We start from the raw sequence: 20,885 nt of genomic DNA, 5'->3' as shown, positions 1-20,885 counted from the left end.
CTCTTCATTTCATTTCATTTCATTGCATTTCATTGCATTGCATTTCATTGCATTTCATTTCATTTCATTTCTTGGCATTTCCAAACCTCTTCATTCCATTTCATTTCATTTCATTTCATTTCATTTCATTTCATTTCATTTCATTTCATTTCATGGCATTTCCACACCTCTTCATTTCATTTCATTTCATTTCATGGCATTTCTACACCTCTTTATTTCTTTTCATTTCATTTCATTGCATTGCATTTTCACACCTATTCATTTCATTTCATTTCATTTCATTATTTCATTTCATTTCATTTCAATTCATTTCATGGCATTTCCACACCTCTTCATTTCATTCCATTTCATTTCATTTCATTTCATTTCATTTCATTTCATGGCATTTCCACACCTCTTTATTTCTTTTCATTTCATTTCATTGCATTGCATTTTCACACCTATTCATTTCATTTCATTTCATTTCATTTCATTTCATTTCATTTCATTTCATTATTTCATTTCATTTCATTTCATTTCATGGCATTTCCACACCTCTTCATTTCATTTCATTTCATTTCATTTCATTTCATTTCATGGCATTTCATTGCATTTCATTGCATTTCATTTCATTTCATTTCATTTCATTTCATTATTTCATTTCATTTCATTTCATTTCATGGCATTTCATTTCATTTCAGTTGTTGGCATTTCCAAACCTCTTCATTGCATTTCATTTCATTTCATTTCATTTCATTTCATTTCATTTCATTTCATGGCATTTCTACACCTCTTCATTTAAATACATTTCATTTCATTTCATTTCATTTCATTTCATGACATTTCATTTCATGGCATTTCCACACCTCTTCATTTCATTTCATTTCATTTCATGGCATTTCTACACCTCTTTATTTCTTTTCATTTCATTTCATTGCATTGCATTTTCACACCTATTCATTTCATTTCATTTCATTTCATTTCATTTCATTTCATTTCATTTCATTATTTCATTTCATTTCATTTCATTTCAGTTCATGGCATTTCCACACCTCTTCATTTCATTTCATTTCATTTCATTTCATTTCATTTCATTTCATTTCATGGCATTTCATTGCATTTCATTGCATTTCATTTCATTTCATTTCATGGCATTTCCACACCTCTTCATTTCATTCCATTTCATTTCATTTCATTTCATTTCATTTTATTTCATTTCATTTCATGGCATTTCCACACCTCTTCATTTCATTTCATTTCATTTCATTTCATTTCATTTCATTTCATTTCATTTCATTTCATTTCATGGCATTTCCACACCTCTTCATTTCATTCCATTTCATTTCATTTCATTTCATTTCATTTCATTTCATTTCATTTCATGGCATTTCCACACCTCTTCATTTCATTTCATTTCATTTCATTTCATTTCATTTCATTTCATTTCATTTCATGGCATTTCCACACCTCTTCATTTCATTTCATTTCATTTCATTTCATTTCATTTCATTTCATTTCATTTCATTTGTTGGCATTTCCAAACCTCTTCATTTCATTTCATTTCATTTCATTTCATTTCATTTCATTTCATTTCATTTCATTTCATGGCATTTCTACACCTCTTTATTTCTTTTCATTTCATTTCATTGCATTGCATTTGCACACCTTTTCATTTCATTTCATTTCATTTCATTTCATTTCATTTCATTTCATTTCATGGCATTTCATTTCATTTCATTTCATTTCATTTCATTTCATTTCTTGGCATTTCCACACCTCTTCATTTCATTTCATTTCATTTCATTTCATTTCATTTCATTTCATTTCATTTCATGGCATTTCATTTCATGGCATTTCCACACCTCTTCATTTCATTTCATTTCATTTCATGGCATTTCTACACCTCTTTATTTCTTTTCATTTCATTTCATTGCATTGCATTTTCACACCTATTCATTTCATTTCATTTCATTTCATTTCATTTCATTTCATTTCATTTCATTTCATTATTTCATTTCATTTCATTTCATTTCATTTCATGGCATTTCCACACCTCTTCATTTCATTTCATTTCATTTCATGGCATTTCATTGCATTTCATTGCATTTCATTTCATTTCATTTCATTTCATTTCATTTCATTTCATTTCATTTCATTTCCACACCTCTTCATTTCATTCCATTTCATTTCATTTCATTTCATTTCATTTCATTTCATTTCATTTCATTTCATTTCATGGCATTTCCACACCTCTTTATTTCTTTTCATTTCATTTCATTGCATTGCATTTTCACACCTATTCATTTCATTTCATTTCATTTCATTTCATTATTTCATTTCAATTCATTTCATTTCATGGCATTTCCACACCTCTTCATTTCATTTCATTTCATTTCATTTCATTTCATTTCATTTCATTTCATTTCATTTCATTGCATTGCATTGCATTGCATTTCATTGCATTTCATTGCATTTCATTTCATGGCATTTCCACACCTCTTCATTCCATTTCATTTCATTTCATTTCATTTCATTTCATTTCATTTCATTTCATTTCATTTCATGGCATTTCCACACCTCTTCATTTCATTTCATTTCATTTCATTTCATTTCATTTCATTTCATTTCATGGCATTTCCACACCTCTTCATTTCATTTCATTTCATTTCATTTCATTTCATTTCATATCATTTCATTTCATTGCATGGCATTTCCACACCTCTTCATTTCATTCCATTTCATTTCATTTCATTTCATTTCATTTCATGGCATTTCCACACCTCTTCATTTCATTTCATTTCATTTCATTTCATTTCATTTCATTTCATTTCATTTGTTGGCATTTCCAAACCTCTTCATTTCATTTCATTTCATTTCATTTCATTTCATTTCATTTCATTTCATTTCATGGCATTTCCACACCTCTTCATTTCATTTCATTTCATTTCATTTCATTTCATTTCATTGCATTTCATAGCAATTCATTTCATTTCATTTCTTGGCATTTCCAAACCTCTTTATTTCATTTCATTTCTTGCCATTTCCAAACCGCTTCATTTCATTTCATTTCATTTCATTTCATTTCATTTCATTTCATGGCATTTCCACACCTCTTCATTTCATTTCATTTCATTTCATTTCATTTCATTTCATTTCATTTCATTTCATTTCATTGCATTTCATAGCAATTCATTTCAATTCATTTCTTGGCATTTCCAAACCTCTTCATTTCATTTCTTGCCATTTCCAAACCACTTCATTTCATTTCATTTCATTTCATTTCATTTCATTTCATTTCATTTCATTTCATTTCATTTCATAACATTTCCACACCTCTTCATTTCATTTCATTTCATTTCTTGGCATTTCCAAAACACTTCATTCCATTTCATTTCATTTCATTTCATTTCATTTCATTTCATTTCATTTCATGGCATTTCCACACCTCTTCATTTCATTCCATTTCATTTCATTTCATTTCATTTCTTTTCATTTCATTTCATTTCATTTCATTTCATGGCATTTCCACACCTCTTTATTTCTTTTCATTTCATTTCATTGCATTGCATTTTCACACCTATTCATTTCATTTCATTTCATTTCATTTCATTATTTCATTTCAATTCATTTCATTTCATGGCATTTCCACACCTCTTCATTTCATTTCATTTCATTTCATTTCATTTCATTTCATTTCATTTCATTTCATTTCATTTCATTGCATTGCATTGCATTGCATTTCATTGCATTTCATTGCATTTCATTTCATGGCATTTCCACACCTCTTCATTCCATTACATTTCATTTCATTTCATTTCATTTCATTTCATTTCATTTCATTTCATTTCATGGCATTTCCACACCTCTTCATTTCATTTCATTTCATTTCATTTCATTTCATTTCATTTCATTTCATTTCATTTCATTTCATGGCATTTCATTTCATTTCATTTGTTGGCATTTCCAAACCTCTTCATTTCATTTCATTTCATTTCATTTCATTTCATTTCGTTTCATTTCATGGCATTTCCACACCTCTTCATTTCATTTCATTTCATTTCATTTCATTTCATTTCATTGCATTTCATTGCATTTCATTGCATTTCATAGCAATTCATTTCATTTCATTTCTTGGCATTTCCAAACCTCTTTATTTCATTTCATTTCTTGCCATTTCCAAACCGATTCCGCTTCATTTCATTTCATTTCATTTCATTTCATTTCATTTCATTTCATTTCATTTCATTTCATGGCATTTCCACACCTCTTCATTTCATTTCATTTCATTTCATTTCATTTCATTTCATTTCATTTCATTTCATTTCATTTCATGGCATTTCCACACCTCTTCATTTCATTTCATTTCATTTCATTTCATTGCATTTCATAGCAATTCATTTCATTTCATTTCTTTGCATTTCCAAACCTCTTTATTTCATTTCATTTCTTGCCATTTCCAAACCGCTTCATTTCATTTCATTTCATTTCATTACATTTCATTTCATTTCATTTCATTTCATTTCATTTCATTTCATTTCATGGCATTTCCACACCTCTTCATTTCATTTCATTTCATTACATTTCTTGGCATTTCCAAAACACTTCATTCCATTTCATTCCATTTAATTTCATTTCATTTCATTTCATTTCATTTCATTTCATTTCATTTCATGGCATTTCCACAACTCTTCATTTAAATACATTTCAATTCATTTCATTTCATTTCATTTCATTTCATTTCATTTCATTCCATGGCTTTTCCACACCTTTTCATTTAATTTCATTTCATTTCATTTCATTTCATTCCATGGCTTTTCCACACCTTTTCATTTAATTTCATTTCATTTCATTTCATTTCATTTCATTTCATTTCATTTCATTGCATTTCATTGCATTTCATTTCATTTCATTTCATGGCATTTCCACACCTCTTCATTTAAATATATTTCATTTCATTTCATTTCATTTCATTTCATTCCATGGCTTTTCCACACCTTTTAATTTAATTTAATTTAATTTAATTTAATTTCATTTCATGGCATTTCCACACCTCTTCATTTCATTTCATTTCATTGCATTTCATTGCATTGCATTTCATTGCATTTCATTTCATTTCATTTCTTGGCATTTCCAAACCTCTTCATTCCATTTCATTTCATTTCATTTCATTTCATTTCATTTCATTTCATTTCATTTCATTTCATTTCATGGCATTTCCACACCTCTTCATTTCATTTCATTTCATTTCATGGCATTTCTACACCTCTTTATTTCTTTTCATTTCATTTCATTGCATTGCATTTTCACACCTATTCATTTCATTTCATTTCATTTCATTATTTCATTTCATTTCATTTCATTTCATTTCATGGCATTTCCACACCTCTTCATTTCATTCCATTTCATTTCATTTCATTTCATTTTATTTCATTTCATGGCATTTCCACACCTCTTTATTTCTTTTCATTTCATTTCATTGCATTGCATTTTCACACCTATTCATTTCATTTCATTTCATTTCATTTCATTTCATTTCATTTCATTTCATTATTTCATTTCATTTCATTTCATTTCATGGCATTTCCACACCTCTTCATTTCATTTCATTTCATTTCATTTCATTTCATTTCATGGCATTTCATTGCATTTCATTGCATTTCATTTCATTTCATTTCATTTCATTTCATTATTTCATTTCATTTCATTTCATTTCATGGCATTTCATTTCATTTCAGTTGTTGGCATTTCCAAACCTCTTCATTGCATTTCATTTCATTTCATTTCATTTCATTTCATTTCATTTCATTTCATGGCATTTCTACACCTCTTCATTTAAATACATTTCATTTCATTTCATTTCATTTCATTTCATGACATTTCATTTCATGGCATTTCCACACCTCTTCATTTCATTTCATTTCATTTCATGGCATTTCTACACCTCTTTATTTCTTTTCATTTCATTTCATTGCATTGCATTTTCACACCTATTCATTTCATTTCATTTCATTTCATTTCATTTCATTTCATTTCATTTCATTTCATTATTTCATTTCATTTCATTTCATTTCAGTTCATGGCATTTCCACACCTCTTCATTTCATTTCATTTCATTTCATTTCATTTCATTTCATTTCATTTCATGGCATTTCATTGCATTTCATTGCATTTCATTTCATTTCATTTCATGGCATTTCCACACCTCTTCATTTCATTCCATTTCATTTCATTTCATTTCATTTCATTTTATTTCATTTCATTTCATGGCATTTCCACACCTCTTCATTTCATTTCATTTCATTTCATTTCATTTCATTTCATTTCATTTCATTTCATTTCATTTCATGGCATTTCCACACCTCTTCATTTCATTCCATTTCATTTCATTTCATTTCATTTCATTTCATTTCATTTCATTTCATGGCATTTCCACACCTCTTCATTTCATTTCATTTCATTTCATTTCATTTCATTTCATTTCATTTCATTTCATGGCATTTCCACACCTCTTCATTTCATTTCATTTCATTTCATTTCATTTCATTTCATTTCATTTCATTTCATTTCATTTCATTTCATTTGTTGGCATTTCCAAACCTCTTCATTTCATTTCATTTCATTTCATTTCATTTCATTTCATTTCATTTCATTTCATGGCATTTCTACACCTCTTTATTTCTTTTCATTTCATTTCATTGCATTGCATTTGCACACCTTTTCATTTCATTTCATTTCATTTCATTTCATTTCATTTCATTTCATTTCATGGCATTTCATTTCATTTCATTTCATTTCATTTCATTTCATTTCTTGGCATTTCCACACCTCTTCATTTCATTTCATTTCATTTCATTTCATTTCATTTCATTTCATTTCATGGCATTTCATTTCATGGCATTTCCACACCTCTTCATTTCATTTCATTTCATTTCATGGCATTTCTACACCTCTTTATTTCTTTTCATTTCATTTCATTGCATTGCATTTTCACACCTATTCATTTCATTTCATTTCATTTCATTTCATTTCATTTCATTTCATTTCATTTCATTTCATTATTTCATTTCATTTCATTTCATTTCATGGCATTTCCACACCTCTTCATTTCATTTCATTTCATTTCATGGCATTTCATTGCATTTCATTGCATTTCATTTCATTTCATTTCATTTCATTTCATTTCATTTCATTTCATTTCATTTCATTTCCACACCTCTTCATTTCATTCCATTTCATTTCATTTCATTTCATTTCATTTCATTTCATTTCATTTCATTTCATTTCATGGCATTTCCACACCTCTTTATTTCTTTTCATTTCATTTCATTGCATTGCATTTTCACACCTATTCATTTCATTTCATTTCATTTCATTTCATTATTTCATTTCAATTCATTTCATTTCATGGCATTTCCACACCTCTTCATTTCATTTCATTTCATTTCATTTCATTTCATTTCATTTCATTTCATTGCATTGCATTGCATTGCATTTCATTGCATTTCATTGCATTTCATTTCATGGCATTTCCACACCTCTTCATTCCATTTCATTTCATTTCATTTCATTTCATTTCATTTCATTTCATTTCATTTCATTTCATTTCATTTCATTTCATGGCATTTCCACACCTCTTCATTTCATTTCATTTCATTTCATTTCATTTCATTTCATTTCATGGCATTTCCACACCTCTTCATTTCATTTCATTTCATTTCATTTCATTTCATTTCATATCATTTCATTTCATTGCATGGCATTTCCACACCTCTTCATTTCATTCCATTTCATTTCATTTCATTTCATTTCATTTCATGGCATTTCCACACCTCTTCATTTCATTTCATTTCATTTCATTTCATTTCATTTCATTTCATTTGTTGGCATTTCCAAACCTCTTCATTTCATTTCATTTCATTTCATTTCATTTCATTTCATTTCATTTCATTTCATTTCATGGCATTTCCACACCTCTTCATTTCATTTCATTTCATTTCATTTCATTTCATTTCATTTCATTTCATTTCATTTCATTTCATTGCATTTCATAACAATTCATTTCATTTCATTTCTTGGCATTTCCAAACCTCTTTATTTCATTTCATTTCTTGCCATTTCCAAACCGCTTCATTTCATTTCATTTCATTTCATTTCATTTCATTTCATTTCATGGCATTTCCACACCTCTTCATTTCATTTCATTTCATTTCATTTCATTTCATTTCATTTCATTTCATTTCATTTCATTGCATTTCATAGCAATTCATTTCATTTCATTTCTTGGCATTTCCAAACCTCTTCATTTCATTTCTTGCCATTTCCAAACCACTTCATTTCATTTCATTTCATTTCATTTCATTTCATTTCATTTCATTTCATAACATTTCCACACCTCTTCATTTCATTTCATTTCATTTCTTGGCATTTCCAAAACACTTCATTCCATTTCATTTCATTTCATTTCATTTCATTTCATTTCATGGCATTTCCACACCTCTTCATTTCATTCCATTTCATTTCATTTCATTTCATTTCATTTCATTTCATTTCATTTCATTTCATTTCATGGCATTTCCACACCTCTTTATTTCTTTTCATTTCATTTCATTGCATTGCATTTTCACACCTATTCATTTCATTTCATTTCATTTCATTTCATTATTTCATTTCAATTCATTTCATTTCATGGCATTTCCACACCTCTTCATTTCATTTCATTTCATTTCATTTCATTTCATTTCATTTCATTTCATTTCATTTCATTTCATTGCATTGCATTGCATTGCATTTCATTGCATTTCATTGCATTTCATTTCATGGCATTTCCACACCTCTTCATTCCATTTCATTTCATTTCATTTCATTTCATTTCATTTCATTTCATTTCATGGCATTTCCACACCTCTTCATTTCATTTCATTTCATTTCATTTCATTTCATTTCATTTCATTTCATTTCATGGCATTTCCACACCTCTTCATTTCATTTCATTTCATTTCATTTCATTTCATTTCATATCATTTCATTTCATTGCATGGCATTTCCACACCTCTTCATTTCATTCCATTTCATTTCATTTCATTTCATTTCATTTCATGGCATTTCCACACCTCTTCATTTCATTTCATTTCATTTCATTTCATTTCATTTCATTTCATTTCATTTGTTGGCATTTCCAAACCTCTTCATTTCATTTCATTTCATTTCATTTCATTTCATTTCATGGCATTTCCACACCTCTTCATTTCATTTCATTTCATTTCATTTCATTTCATTTCATTTCATTTCATTGCATTTCATAGCAATTCATTTCATTTCATTTCTTGGCATTTCCAAACCTCTTTATTTCATTTCATTTCTTGCCATTTCCAAACCGCTTCATTTCATTTCATTTCATTTCATTTCATTTCATTTCATTTCATTTCATGGCATTTCCACACCACTTCATTTCATTTCATTTCATTTCATTTCATTTCATTTCATTTCATTTCATTTCATTTCATTGCATTTCATAGCAATTCATTTCATTTCATTTCTTTGCATTTCCAAACCTCTTTATTTCATTTCATTTCTTGCCATTTCCAAACCGCTTCATTTCATTTCATTTCATTTCATTACATTTCATTTCATTTCATTTCATTTCATAACATTTCCACACCTCTTCATTTCATTTCATTTCATTTCTTGGCATTTCCAAAACACTTCATTCCATTTCATTTCATTTCATTTCATTTCATTTCATTTCATTTCATGGCATTTCCACACCTCTTCATTTCATTCCATTTCATTTCATTTCATTTCATTTCATTTCATTTCATTTCATTTCATGGCATTTCCACACCTCTTTATTTCTTTTCATTTCATTTCATTGCATTGCATTTTCACACCTATTCATTTCATTTCATTTCATTTCATTTCATTATTTCATTTCAATTCATTTCATTTCATGGCATTTCCACACCTCTTCATTTCATTTCATTTCATTTCATTTCATTTCATTTCATTTCATTTCATTTCATTTCATTTCATTGCATTGCATTGCATTGCATTTCATAGCAATTCATTTCATTTCATTTCATGGCATTTCCACACCTCTTCATTCCATTTCATTTCATTTCATTTCATTTCATTTCATTTCATTTCATTTCATTTCATTTCATTTCATTTCATTTCATTTCATAACATTTCCACACCTCTTCATTTCATTTCATTTCATTTCTTGGCATTTCCAAAACACTTCATTCCATTTCATTCCATTTCATTTCATTTCATTTCATTTCATTTCATTTCATTTCATTTCATGGCATTTCCACACCTCTTCATTTAAATACATTTCATTTCATTTCATTTCATTTCATTCCATGGCTTTTCCACACCTTTTAATTTAATTTAATTTAATTTAATTTAATTTAATTTAATTTCATTTCATTTCATTTCATTTCATTTCATTTCATTTCATTAAATTTCATGGCATTTGCACACCTCTTCATTTCATTTCATTTCATTTCATTTCATTTCATTGCATTGCATTTCATTGCATTTCATTGCATTTCCTTTCATTTCATTTCTTGGCATTTCCAAACCTCTTCATTCCATTTCATTTCATTTCATTTCATTTCATTTCATTTCATTTCATTTCAGTTCATGGCATTTCCACACCTCTTCATTTCATTTCATTTCATTTCTTGGCATTTCCAAAACACTTAATCCATTTCATTCCATTTCATTTCATTTCATTTCATTTCATTTCATTTCATTTCATTTCATGGCATTTCCACACCTCTTCATTAAAATACATTTCATTTCATTTCATTTCATTTCATTTCATTTCATTCCATGGCTTTTCCACACCTTTTAATTTAATTTAATTTAATTTCATTTCATTTCATTTCATTTCATTTCATTTCATTTCATTTCATTTCATTAAATTTCATGGCATTTGCACACCTCTTCATTTCAGTTCATTTCATTTCATTTCATTGCATTGCATTTCATTGCATTTCATTTCATTTCATTGCATTGCATTTCATTGCATTTCATTTCATTTCATTTCATTTCATGGCATTTCCACACCTCTTCATTTCATTTCATTTCATTTCTTGGCATTTCCAAAACACTTCATTCCATTTCATTCCATTTCATTTCATTTCATTTCATTTCATTTCATTTCATTTCATTTCATTTCATGGCATTTCCACACCTCTTCATTAAAATACATTTCATTTCATTTCATTTCATTTCATTTCATTTCATTTCATTTCATTTCATTCCATGGCTTTTCCACACCTTTTAATTTAATTTAATTTAATTTCATTTCATTTCATTTCATTTCATTTCATTTCATTTCATTTCATTAAATTTCATGGCATTTGCACACCTCTTCATTTCATTTCATTTCATTTCATTTCATTTCATTTCATTTCATTTCATTTCATTGCATTGCATTTCATTGCATTTCCTTTCATTTCATTTCTTGGCATTTCCAAACCTCTTCATTCCATTTCATTTCATTTCATTTCATTTCATTTCATTTCATTTCATGGCATTTCCACACCTCTTCATTTCATTTCATTTCATTTCATGGCATTTCTACACCTCTTTATTTCTTTTCATTTCATTTCATTGCATTGCATTTTCACACCTATTCATTTCATTTCATTTCATTTCATTTCATTTCATTTCATTTCATTATTTCATTTCATTTCATTACATTTCATTTCATGGCATTTCCACACCTCTTCATTTCATTTCATTTTATTTCATTTCATTTCATTTCATTTCATTTCATTTCATTTCATTTCATTTCATTTCATTGCATTGCATTGCATTTCATTGCATTTCATTTCATTTCATTTGTTGGCATTTCCAATCCTTTTCATTTCATTTTATTTTATTTAATTTCATTTCCTTACATTTCTTTTCATTTCATTTCATTTCATTTCATTTCATTTCATTTCATTTCACGGCATTTCCACACCTCTTCATTTCATTTCATTTCATTTCATTTCATTTCATTTCATTTGATTTCATTTGATTTAATTTCATTTCATTTCGTTTCATTTCATTTCGTTGCATTTCGTTGCATTTCATTTCACTTGATTTCATTTCATTTCATGGAATTTCGTTTCATTTCATTTGTTGGCATTTCCAAACCTTTTCATTTCATTTTATTTTATTTCATTTCATTTCATTTCATTTCATTGCATTTCATTTCATTTCATTTCATTTCATGGCATTTCCACACCTCTTCATTTCATTTCATTTCATTTCATTTCATTTCATTTCATTTCATTTCATTGCATTGCATTGCATTGCATTTCATTGCATTTCATTGCAATTCATTTCATTTCATTTCTTGGCATTTCCAAACCTCTTTATTTCATTTCATTTCTTGCCATTTCCAAACCTCTTCATTTCATTTCATTTCATTTCATTTCATTTCATTTCATTTCATTTCATTTCATTTCATTTCATGGCATTTCCACACCTCTTTATTTCATTTCATTTCATTTCATTTTATTTCATTTCATTTCATTTCATTTCATTTCATTGCATTGCATTGCATTGCATTGCATTTCGTTGCATTTCATTGCATTGCATTTCATTTCATTTCTTGGCATTTCCAAACCTCTTCATTCCATTTCATTTCATTTGCATTGCATTTCATTGCATTTCATAGCAATTCATTTCATTTCATTTCTTGGCATTTCCAAACCTCTTTATTTCATTTCATTTCTTGTCGTTTCCAAACCTCTTCCTTTCATTTCATTTCATTTCATTTCATTTCATTTCATTTCATTTCATTTCATGGCATTTCCACACCTCTTCATTTCATTCCATTTCATTTCATTTCATTTCATTACATTTCATTTCATTTCATTTCATTTCATTTCATTTCATTTCATTTCATTTCATTTCATGGCATTTCCACACCTCTTCATTTCATTTCATTTCATTTCATTTCATTTCATTTCATTTCATTTCATTTCATGGCATTTCCACACCTCTTCATTTCATTCCATTTCATTTCATTTCATTTCATTACATTTCATTTCATTTCATTTCATTTCATTTCATTTCATTTCATGGCATTTCCACACCTCTTCATTTCATTTCATTTCATTTCATTTCATTGCATTGCATTGCATTGCATTGCATTGCATTTCATTTCATTTCATTGCATTTCATTTCATTTCATTTCATTTCATGGCATTTTCACACCTCTTCATTCCATTTCATTTCATTTCATTTCATTTCATTTCATTTCATTTCATGGCATTTCCACACCTCTTCATTTCATTTCATTTCATTTCATTTCATTTCATTTCATTTCATTTCATGGCATTTCCACACCTCTTCATTTCATTTCATTTCATTTCATTTCATTTCATTTCATTTCATTTCATTTCATTGCATTACATTGCATTTTATAGCAATTCATTTCATTTCATTTCTTGGCAATTCCAAACCTCTTTATTTCATTTCATTTCTTGCCATTTCCAAACAGCTTCATTTCATTTCATTTCATTTCATTTCATTTCATTTCATTTCATTTCATTTCATTTCATTTCATGGCATTTCCACACCTCTTCATTTCATTTCATTTCATTTCATTTCATTTCATTTCATTTCATTTCATTTCATGGCATTTCATTGCATTTCATTTCATTTCATTTCTTGGCATTTCCAAAAAACTTCATTCCATTTCATTCCATTTCATTTCATTTCATTTCATTTCATTTCATTTCATTTCATTTGATTTCATGGCATTTCCACACCTCTTCATTTAAATACATTTCATTTCATTTCATTTCATTTCATTTCATTCCATGGCTTTTCCACACCTTTTCATTTAATTTAATATAATTTAATTTAATTTAATTTAATTTAATTTCATTTCATTTCATTTCATTTCATTTCATTTCATGGCATTTCCACACCTCTTCATTTCATTTCATTTCGTTTCATTTCATTTCATTTCATTTCATTTCATGGCATTTTCACACCTCTTCATTTCAATTCATTTCATTTCATTTCATGGCATTTCCACACCTCTTCATATAAATACATTTCATTTCATTTCATTTCATTGCATTTCATTTCATGGCATTTCATGGCATTTCATGGCATTTCATTTCATTTCATGGCATTTCCACACCTCTTCATTTCATTTCATTTCATTTCATTTCATTTCATTTCATTTCATTTCATATCATTTCATGGCATTTACACACCTCTTCATTTAAATACATTTCATTTCATTTCATGGCATTTCCACACCTCTTCATTTCATTTCATTTCATTTCATTTCATTTCATTTCATTTCATTTCATTTCATTTCATGGCATTTCCACACCTCTTCATTTCATTTCATTTCATTTCATTTCATTTCATTTCATTTCATTTCATTTCATTTGTTGGCATTTCCAAACCTCTTCATTTCATTTCATTTCATTTCATTTCATTTCATTTCATTTCATTTCATTTCATTTCATTTCATTTCATGGCATTTCAACACCTCTTCATTTCATTTCATTTCATTTCATTTCATTTCATTTCATTGCATTTCATTGCATTTCATAGCAATTCATTTCATTTCATTTCATTTCATTTCTTGGCATTTACAAACCTATTTATTTCATTTCATTTCTTGCCATTTCCAAACCGCTTCATTTCATTTCATTTAATTTAATTTCATTTCATTTCATTTCATTTCATGGCATTTCCACACCTCTTCATTTCATTTCATTTCATTTCATTTCATTTCATTTCATTTCATTTCATTTCATTGCATTGCATTTCATAGCAATTCATTTCATTTCATTTCTTGGCATTTCCAAACCTCTTTATTTCATTTCATTTCTTGCAATTTCCAAACCACTTCATTTCATTTCATTTCATTTCATTTCATTTCTTTTCATTTCATTTCATGGCATTTCCACACCTCTTCATTTAATTCATTTCATTTCATTTCATTTCATTTCATTTCATTTCATTGCATTGCATTTCATTGCATTTCATTGCATTTCCTTTCATTTCATTTCTTGGCATTTCCAAACCTCTTCATTCCATTTCATTTCATTTCATTTCATTTCATTTCATTTCATTTCATTTCATTTCATGGCATTTCCACACCTCTTCATTTCATTTCATTTCATTTCATTTCATTTCATTTCATTTCATTTCATTTCATTTCATGGCATTTCATTGCATTTCATTTCATTTCATTTCATTTCATGGCATTTCCACACCTCTTCATTTCATTCCATTTCATTTCATTTCATTTCATTTCATTTCATTTCATTTCATTTCATTTCATTTCATTTCATTTCATTGCATTGCATTGCATTGCATTGCATTGCATTTCATTTCATTTCATTGCATTTCATTTCATTTCATTTCATTTCATGGCATTTCCACACCTCTTCATTCCATTTCATTTCATTTCATTTCATTTCATTTCATTTCATTTCATTTCATGGCATTTCCACACCTCTTCATTTCATTTCATTTCATTTCATTTCATTTCATTTCATTTCATTTCATTTCATGGCATTTCCACACCTCTTCATTTCATTTCATTTCATTTCATTTCATTTCATTTCATTTCATTTCATTGCATTGCATTTCATTGCATTTTATAGCAATTCATTTCATTTCATTTCTTGGCAATTCCAAACCTCTTTATTTCATTTCATTTCTTGCCATTTCCAAACAGCTTCATTTCATTTCATTTCATTTCATTTCATTTCATTTCATTTCATTTCATTTCATGGCATTTCCACACCTCTTCATTTCATTTCATTTCATTTCATTTCATGGCATTTCATTGCATTTCATTTCATTTCATTTCTTGGCATTTCCAAAACACTTCATTCCATTTCATTCCATTTCATTTCATTTCATTTCATTTCATTTCATTTCATTTCATTTCATGGCATTTCCACACCTCTTCATTTAAATACATTTCATTTCATTTCATTTCATTTCATTTCATTTCATTCCATGGCTTTTCCACACCTTTTCATTTAATTTAATATAATTTAATTTAATTTAATTTAATTTCATTTCATTTCATTTCATTTCATTTCATTTCATTTCATGGCATTTCCACACCTCTTCATTTCATTTCATTTCGTTTCATTTCATTTCATTTCATTTCCTTTACATGGCATTTTCACACCTCTTCATTTCAATTCATTTCATTTCATTTCATGGCATTTCCACACCTCTTCATATAAATACATTTCATTTCATTTCATTTCATTGCATTTCATTTCATGGCATTTCATGGCATTTCATTTCATTTCATGGCATTTCCACACCTCTTCATTTCATTTCATTTCATTTCATTTCATTTCATTTCATTTCATTTCATTTCATTTCATATCATTTCATGGCATTTACACACCTCTTCATTTCATTTAGTTCAATTTCAGTCTATTACATTTCATTTCATTTCATTACATTTCATTTCCTTTCATTTGATTTCATTTCATGACATTTCCACACCTCTTCATTTAAATACATTTCATTTCATTTCATTTCATTTCATTTCATTTCATTTCATATCATTTCCACACCTCTTCATTTAAATACATTTCATTTCATTTCATGGCATTTCCACACCTCTTCATTTCATTTCATTTCATTTCATTTCATTTCATTTCATTTCATTTCATTTCATTTCATTTCATGGCATTTCCACACCTCTTCATTTCATTTCATTTCATTTCATTTCATTTCATTTCATTTCATTTCATTTCATTTGTTGGCATTTCCAAACCTCTTCATTTCATTTCATTTCATTTCATTTCATTTCATTTCATTTCATTTCATTTCATTTCATGGCATTTCAACACCTCTTCATTTCATTTCATTTCATTTCATTTCATTTCATTTCATTTCATTTCATTTCATTTCATTTCATTTTATTTCATTTTATTACATTTCATTTCATTTCATTTCATTTCATGGCATTTCCAAACCTCTTCATTTAATGTAATTTTATTTTATTTTATTTTATTTTATTTCATTTCATTTCATTTCATTTCATTTCATTTCATTGCATTTCATTGCATTTCATTGCAATTCATTTCATTTCATTTCTTGGCATTTCCAAACCTCTTCATTTAATTTAATTTAATTTAATTTAATTTATTTTCATTTCATTTCATTTCATGGCATTTCCACACCTCTTCATTTCATTTCATTTCATTTCATTTCATTTCATTTCATTTCATTTCATTTCATTTCATGGCATTTCATTGCATTGCATTTCATTTCATTTCTTGGCATTTCCAAAACTATTCATTCCATTTCATTCCATTTCATTTCATTTCATTTCATTTCATTTCATGGCATTTCCACACCTCTTCATTTAAATACATTTCATTTCATTTCATTTCATTTCAATTCATTTCATTTCATTTCATTTTATTGCATTTCCATACCTCTTCATTTCATTTCAATTCATTTCATTTCATTTCATGGCATTTCATTTCATTTCATTTGTTGGCATTTCCAAACCTCTTCATTTAATTTAATTTAATTTAATTTAATTTCATTTCATTTCATTTCATTTCATTTCATTTCATGGCATTTCCACACCTCTTCATTTAAATACATTTCATTTCATTTCATTTCATTTCATTTCATTTCATTTCATTCCATGGCTTTTCCACACCTCTTCATTTAAATACATTTCATTTAATTTAATTTAATTTAATTTAATTTCATTTCATTTCATTTCATTTCATTTCATTTCATTTCATGGCATTTCCACACCTCTTCATTTCATTTCATTTCATTTCATGGCATTTCATGGCATTTCATGGCATTTCATGGCATTTCCACACCTCTTCATTCCATTTCATTTCGTTTCATTTCATTTCATTTCATTTCATTTCATTTCATTTCATTTCATGGCATTTCCACACCTCTTCATTTAAATACATTTCATTTCATTTCATTTCATTTCATTTCATTTCATTTCATTTCATTTCATGGCATTTCCACACCTCTTCATTTCATTTCAATTCATTTCATTTCATTTCATTTCATTTCATTTCATTTCATTTCATTTCATTTCATTGCATTTCATTACATTTCATAGCAATTCATTTCATTTCATTTCTTGGCATTTCCAAACCTCTTCATTTCATTTCATTTCATTTCATTTCATTTCATTTCATTTCATTTCATTTCATTTCATGGCATTTCCACACCTCTTCATTTCATTTCATTTCATTTCATTTCATTTCATTTCATTTCATTTCATTTCATTTCATTTCATGGCATTTCCACACCTCTTCATTTCATTTCATTTCATTTCATTTCATTTCATTTCATTTCATTTCATTTCATTTCATGGCATTTCCACACCTCTTTATTTTTTTTCATTTCATTTCATTGCATTGCATTTTCACACCTTTTCATTTCATTTCATTTCATTTCATTTCATTTCATTTCATTTCATTTCATTTCATGGCATTTCCACACCTCTTCATTTCATTTCATTTCATTTCATTTCATTTCATTTCATTTCATTTCATTTCATTTCATTTCATTGCATTTCATGGCATTTCATTTCATTTCATGGCATTTCATTTCATTTCATTTCATTTCATTTCATTTCATTTCATTTCATTTCATTTCATGGCATTTCCACACCTCTTCATTTCATTTCATTTCATTTCATTTCATTTCATTTCATTTCATTTCATTTCATTTCATTTCATGGCATTTCCACACCTATTCATTTCATTTCATTTCATATCATGGCATTTCATGACATTTCATTTCATTTCATTTCATGGCATTTCCACACCTCTTCATTTCATTTCATTTCATTTCATTTCATTTCATTTCATTTCATTTCATTTCATTTTATTTCATTTCATTTCATTTCATTTCATTTCATGGCATTTGCACACCTCTTCATTTTATTTCATTTCGTTTCTTTTCATTTCATTTCATTTCATTTCATTTCATTACATTTCATTTCATTTCATTTCATTTCATGGCATTTCCACACCTCTTCATTTAAATACATTTCATTTCATTTCATTTCATTTCATTGCATTTCATTGCATTTCATTGCATTTCATTACATTTCATTGCAATTCATTTCATTTCATTTCTTGGCATTTCCAAACCTCTTCATTTCATTTCATTTCATTTCATTTCATTTCATTTCATTTCATTTCATTTCATTTCAATTCATTTCATTGCATTTCATTGCATTTCATTTGTTGGCATTTCCAAACCTTTTCATTTCATTTCATTTTATTTTATTTCATGTTATTACATTTCATTTCATTTCATGGCATTTCCACACCTCTTCATTTCATTTCGTTTCATTTCATTTCATTTCATTTCATTTCATTTCATTTCATTTCATGGCATTTCATTGCATTTCATTTCATTTCATTTCTTGGCATTTCCAAAACACTTCATTCCATTTCATTCCAATTCATTTCATTTCATTTCATTTCATTTCATTTCATTTCATTTCATTTCATTTCATGGCATTTCCACACCTCTTCATTTAAATACATTTCATTTCATTTCATTTCATTCCATGGCTTTTCCACACCTTTTAATTTAATTTAATTTAATTTAATTTAATTTCATTTCATTTCATTTCATTTCATTTAATGGCATTTCTACACCTCTTCATTTCAGTTCATTTCATTTCATTTCATTTCATTTCATTTCATGGCATTTTCACACCTCTTCATTTAAATACATTTCATTTCATTTCATTTCATTTCATGGCATTTCATGGCATTTCATGGCATTTCATGGCATTTCCACACCTCTTCATTTCATTTCATTTCATTTCATTTCATTTCATTTCATTTCATTTCATTTCATTTCATTTCTTTTCATTTCATTGCATTGCATTGCATTGCATTGCATTGCATTTCATTGCATTTCATTTGTTGGCATTTCCAAACCTTTTCATTTCATTTCATTTTATTTTATTTCATTTTATTACATTTCATTTCATTTCATTTCATTTCATTTCATTTCATGGCATTTCCACCCCTCTTCATTTCATTTCATTTCATTTCATTTCATTTCATTTCATTTCATTTCATGGCATTTCATTGCATTTCATTTCATTTCATTTCTTGGCATTTCCAAAACACTTCATTCCATTTCATTCCATTTCATTTCATTTCATTTCATTTCATTTCATTTCATTTCATTTCATGGCATTTCCACACCTCTTCATTTAAATACATTTCATTTCATTTCATTTCACGGCATTTCCACACCTCTTTATTTTTTTTCATTTCATTTCATTGCATTGCATTTTCACACATGTTCATTTCATTTCATTTCATTTCATTTCATTTCATTTCATTTCATTTCATGGCATTTCCTCACCTCTTCATTTCATTTCATTTCATTTCATTTCATTTCATTTCATTTCATGGCATTTTCACACCTTTTCATTTCATTTCATTTCATTTCATTTCATTTCATTTCATTTCATGGCATTTCCACACCTCTTCATTTCATTTCATTTCATTTCATTTCATTTCATTGCATTTCATGGCATTTCCACACCTCTTCATTTCATTTCATTTCATTTCATTTCATTTCATTTCATTTCATTTCATTTCATTTCATGGCATTTCATTTCATTTCATTTGTTGGCATTTCCAAACCTTTTCATTTCATTTCATTTTATTTTATTTCATTTAATTACATTTCATTTCATTTCATGGCATTTCCACACCTCTTCATTTAAATACATTTCATTTCATTTCATTTCATTTCATTTCATTTCATGGCATTTCATTGCATTTCATTTCATTTCATTTCTTGGCATTTCCAAAACACTTCATTCCATTTCATTCCATTTCATTTCATTTCATTTCATTTCATTTCAT

Source organism: Cyrtonyx montezumae, unplaced genomic scaffold (assembly GCF_038088225.1).
Source record: "Cyrtonyx montezumae isolate F1298 unplaced genomic scaffold, pur_monq_1.0 scaffold_27, whole genome shotgun sequence".
Taxonomy (NCBI): domain Eukaryota; kingdom Metazoa; phylum Chordata; class Aves; order Galliformes; family Odontophoridae; genus Cyrtonyx; species Cyrtonyx montezumae.
The sequence above is the reverse complement of the archived record's forward strand: the minus strand, read 5'-3'. Positions refer to the sequence as shown.